Genomic DNA, 5,940 nt, shown 5'->3' with positions numbered 1-5,940 from the left:
TTATATAAACAAAGGATGTTCATGTGTTCCAAAAGTCAAGGATGACTTGTTCATGTAACATACTTAAGTTAACTCAGATAAGTAACTTAAATAACGTAACACATATGAACCCAAACCATGATCTTATTTTAAACCTCATCTAATTATCTCTCTGTTTTATTAATCTTGTGTTAGCCTGTCTGTTTCTATATTTATCTATTTTAATCTCTTTATAAAGGAAAAGGATTCCAATTACAAATGCCTCGAGAGTCAATCCAATTGAAAAACAGTTGGCAGTCCTGTGTTTAGCACGTAAAACCCTAAGAAAAGATTACAGAGGGGGCGATCGCGTGCATATTCAAGATGCAATGACTTAAATGCATCACTCTGAAATGATTTGCCTAAGTGATTCTGTCAGAGTTGCAAAGCAGCCAATTATTTGCAGGTCTTTACTTTATGCTGCGGAGTGGTTCAGAAAATCCGCCATAAAGCCCCTGAAGCCAAGCAACAGTGTAGAAACCTGTAACCATGCAGGAGTGTGAAGATTATTACGTCCACGATGAAGAAAAACAGCCTGCACAGCATCTTGTGTTACACTGTAAAGCAAACCTAACACATTTTAAAAGGATTGACTTATCCCAAAATCAATACAAGCTTGGTTTGCTGTGATATTTCTTACGTTTAATCCAACACATGATGTAACTCTGTGATCGTCCGTTTGCAGCAGGTGCTTCTGAAGCTAAGCTCATCCCCACAAAGCATGATCGATGAGCATGGTGCCATGTAAACACACACATCCATACCTCCCCTATGCAACACACACACACACACACAAACACATACACACATACACACACACACCCCAGGCTTGATTTTGAAGGGCCCTTAATCACAACTAAGCAATTGACTGATCAATGACAGATATGACTAGAGAATGCAAACAGGACTGCATTCGCTTTTATCCGTTTTTCTTCATAAGGCCCCTTTTTATCACAGATTATATTTCTCTCATTGTTAGCAGGCTCCAAGCCCCACCGAGGTATTAATTAAAATCTAAATACTAAATATTGATTGATACGTTATCAGGGCATAGCAGTTGGTCGGCGGGCTATTGATCCAGCCTGTGATTTATTATCATATTTAAGAAAAATCATTTTGCGTGATTATACGAGGTAATGGATTTTTAGCTAGGGGTGTAATTCTTTATCTATTTATTTTTTGTATCGCTTTTGTTATGTAGAAGGTGGAGCAGATTTCTCAATTGCATTCGGAGATCACTGATATCCTTGGTACTGCACCCCCCCCGAGCCCCCTTCGGGGCTAACGCTTGTGTAAGAGAACGATCCCCGCTCTTGTCATTGGGAATAATGGCTATTGGGATTACCTCTTTAATCACAACAAAGATTAACAGATGGTATGAGAACAGTTATTAGCAAACATCTTGCACTCATCAAATCAATAAGATGATTTGTAATCAGGCTGTCGGTGCAAGTGAAAAGGGAGCCGGGGCTGTTCCCAGTGAAAGATCCTGGCAATCAGAGGCTACTGTGTAGCAATTACCTCTCCACAAAATAGGTGCTCTTCCTCTGCTGGCTGGCAGTCCTCCAAAACACACGGCAGACTGATAGCAACATAGGGCATTAACACGGCAAAACACAAAACACTGCATGGATAACCTTGTATTTGATCAGGTGTTAGGTTGCTCCGTGATTTCATTTCACTTTGTGCCTTTTAATTTGGCGGATCTTGCCGTGTACTTGAGGGGTATAAAAATCCACATGTTTACACATGCTGTCTCTCACTACAAAAGACCGTATAGCTCATTAGTGCGTTACCATAAATAAGTCAGTGCAGGGACAAAGAAGGAAGAGCATAGGAACTATACAGAGTGTTCACTGTGCAAATGTTTTACCCTGGAGACAGAGACAGAAAGGGAGACTGAAGGACTGCAGACGCACCGGTGCATCCACGACTGTAAATGGTGGAATGTAAAATCTGTGTAAAAGCCAAAGCTAACTAACAGCATAAAGACCTTTTGTTTCTCCATCTTTGAAATATTTCTTACTCACATAACCAAAAAATCTTGTCCACACACAAGCACACTAAATGATCTTTTGGAGTCTTTTCTGTTTTTTAAGTGCATGCAGGTAACTATTCCAATCTGAAAATCGTCCTGTGCTCCAAGATTCTTTCATTTCAGTTTTTTATTTTATTTTTTCATCTGTGCATTTTTTTTCCAGCATTTAATATTATATGATTATATTTCATATGCTACACTCAAATTTAACAGTTTTTCTTTTGATTGTTGAGCCAAACACAGTAATTACAGGCCTCCAAAATATGATCATGCACAACCTCGTATCACATGTTATCATTGATTTCATAACAAATTATTTTTTTTTTAATTTAGGGGCCAAACAAGACAGTTTTTACTTCCACCATGTGAGCTGCAGAAACCCGACTGAAGGTACCAGATTAACTCTAATTGCTGCTCCTAAAGCTCGCAGGCCTTTTGCAATCGACCTCACCTTGTTGGTTTTGTGCATCTTTGTTGTGAGAACAGCGGGATTAAACTGATGCTCTAGGACTCTGTTGTCTGAAAGGAAGCAGTCATTTTAAATGTAGAAATACTCATTTTAGACCTTATTTAATTGTTGCTTTTAGTAAAAAAAAAACAGGCTTTTAACATCGGAGGAACCTTGCAAACACTGAACATTGTTGTTTTTTGTTTTTTGATTTTCTGTCTCCTTTCACGTTTTAGATGGCATCCTTATGCAGGCGTCATATGCCCCCCTCCACGCACACATGCACGCACGCACAAACACACACACACACACACACACACACACACACACACACACACACACACACACACACACACACTCTCTCTCACTCTGACTACTAAAGGCAGTGCAAAGGACATGCAACGGTAGCTGCTTAAAGTACATTTATAAGCATGCTAACTTTCACTAGCTTTGAATCATGATGCAACATACCGTACCCCCTCTCTTTGACTCACACATATAAAAAATAAATATTAACATACACACACACACACACACACACAACTCTACACTGTCAGTGAAACAGTGTAGATCTGCACTTAACAGGATTAAGCAAGGCCGATAGTGCCAAAACAATGACAGTATGAAGTAACTGATGCTGTTTAAAAATTCAAAGGCCTCCATTGAACAGACAATGTGGCACACATGTCACTGGGCCACAGATCCCTGCAGCCTACTGGTCTGGCTGCTCCCATGCACATGCACATAGCCTCCCACACCCCCCTTCAGCAAAACATCAGGAGTGCAAGACCACCATGCAAATGCAGGGGAGGTTCTCTGACTCGCAGCTACACTGACAGAAGCCATCACCATGCATCCACCAACGGTACAGTTTTAAATCTAATATTACTCGAAAGCACGTTTCACCTGTGCTTACTTCCTAAACACAAACACGCCGAAATGCATACATTCACAACTGGCAATCACATAACTGCCTAAAGAGGCAAGTCACCTCCCACACTCACTCACACACACACACACACACACACACACACACAGAGTCACTGTCGAGTGGCTAATATCTTTCCAAGGTGAAACCTGACAAGGAATTCCAATGAGATGAAGAGTCATCAGTGCGACTTTAGCCCCGGTTCTGCTCATTCTTCTAGGAAATGGCATCAGAGCCACAGATGAGCAAGGCCTTGGAGCAGGAAAAAAACGTTTCCCTTCCTGCGAGGGCCAAATTGATATGTGATATGTGATCCATTTGATACAGGGCCTCCAATTCAAAGATGAAAATGTAAGAATATTATTAGCTGTACCCAGAAGGATTAGGCCATGACATTGGTCTGCAAGTATCAGAGGTTTTATTAAATATCTGACATCCGTGGACAGTGTAATTCACTGAAATCTGTTCATTTTTTATTTATTAGATTCTGCTTTTCTCTTCCATAGATTAAGAGGGTCATTCTCTATTTAGGAGCTGCCAACGTTATAACAATTTGAGAATTTTTGGGGCTTTATTTAGGAGTTTTAGAGGAAAAACAGTATTCTGGACTATAAGAGCAATAATTGGAGTCTAATTGTGGATCCACGATATAGGGAATCGTTGCTGTCGGTCAGAAACCTTGTAACTTCATATTTCTTCATATTTTGTCATTTACATTTTTTTCATAAATAATTGCCATTAGTCACCTTACACATCCATATGTGGGTTACACTAACTATTAGCCTACACAACTATTTAAGCAGTAACGAGGCAATTTTGTCTGACTTCCTGTAACCAACTAAAACATTTTCAAATTAGCCTTTTTTCCATTTCCTAAAAAACAACAGTTTTAGACATCAACGTTTTCACTAAATATGACTATTTCCACACTAGCTCCATATTTGCTTTAATCCCATGATGGCAGATCACTGTGTATTAGCCTGATCATCACAGGGTTTGGTTTGTTGACTCTTCTCACGTGTCGGCCAACATTTGGTACGTTGCCTTTCCCTCTGAATTTGACACATAGTCCTTTGGTGGCATCAATGAGCATTTTGTCATCTCCTCTCGAGTGCCATCTCCACGTCCAATTACTTACTAATTTAATTACAGTAGCAGAAGAAATTAGTTGATTCAATTCATTTCAATTAAGCCTGATTGGACCGGTCAGATCCCATTTTGCTTCTCTCAGGTACGAGCTGCCTGTCCCATTTGATTTCAGCACGTCTCATTTGAAGCAAGATAAGCAGCTCGGGGTATGATAACTGAAAATGGATGGTCCTGACGTCTGATGGAAAAACAGTTCACGGATCACACAGATTCAAATTCCTCCTAATCTCATGCTCTGTGATAAATGTGAGAGTAAAACACTCCACTTTCAGAGCAGGATCACAGCCAGTTGCCACTTAGTAGAGCCCCGGCTACAACAGTCATTACTTATGCATGATGTCCACAATTATGTATCAAATTGTGGTTGTGTGTGTATGTGTGTGTGTGTGTGTATGTTAAACATATCCAACTAATGGATGTGTAGCACAGAGCAAAGCTCGACAACAAGTCAGGAAAGAAAAACAGACTCTTATATCATGTCATTCTGACATCCATCTGCTGTAGTTTCACTCAATGTCTAATAATACACACACACACACACACACACACACACACTTAGAGTGGCTCCCTCCTGAATAGTTTTACACTGAATAAGATGCTTTACACTAAGAAGTAACCGACGCCACTTTAATCTGCATAAGATGCTTTTCTTACATTAGGATAAACCGCCAAAGTCTCTTTAAGAATATCATAGGAGTATTACAGAAATAAACTACTACAAGATAATAAAAAACACTTTACCCTAACAAGCACTTACCACCATACTCACTAAATAATGCTGTCTAATACATGACAAAACCTCAAAATCAATTAAACAATATTTTATAATAAGAGGAATATTACAATGAGGGATTAGCACCAAATGAAATGTATGTTATGATTTTACACTCACTAGCAAGTCTGGTTTAGAATATATTATATTACATAGCCATGCTTGAGACGTAAACAAATAATAAAGACACTACAAATCCATCAATTTGGCCCATTAATATAAAGGATTTCCACGATGAAACCATTGAAAGTATCAACTTCAGAAAATATAATATTGATTGCCACAGACACAATACAGTATGTGAGTATTATAAAGTCTCAAGAGATACAGCAATGCCAATGTATGTAATAATAGAGTCGTTAACAAGCCAATAATGACTTACAACAGGAATATTTTTGTAAAATATAGTGGCTTGTCACCTCAGTTATTACGCTCATCCAATAGCAGAAAGGAGTTAGCAGTCAATTCTGATTGGTGCAGATGAAACATCAGCAGTATGCCATAGGCTCCTACATTAGCCTGCGGGGTGTGTGTGTGTGTGTGTGTGTGTGTGTGTGTGTGTGTGTGTGTGTGTGTGTGTGTGTGTG

Source organism: Etheostoma cragini, chromosome 6, assembly GCF_013103735.1.
Source record: "Etheostoma cragini isolate CJK2018 chromosome 6, CSU_Ecrag_1.0, whole genome shotgun sequence".
Classification (NCBI taxonomy): Eukaryota; Metazoa; Chordata; class Actinopteri; order Perciformes; family Percidae; genus Etheostoma; species Etheostoma cragini.
The sequence above is the reverse complement of the archived record's forward strand: the minus strand, read 5'-3'. Positions refer to the sequence as shown.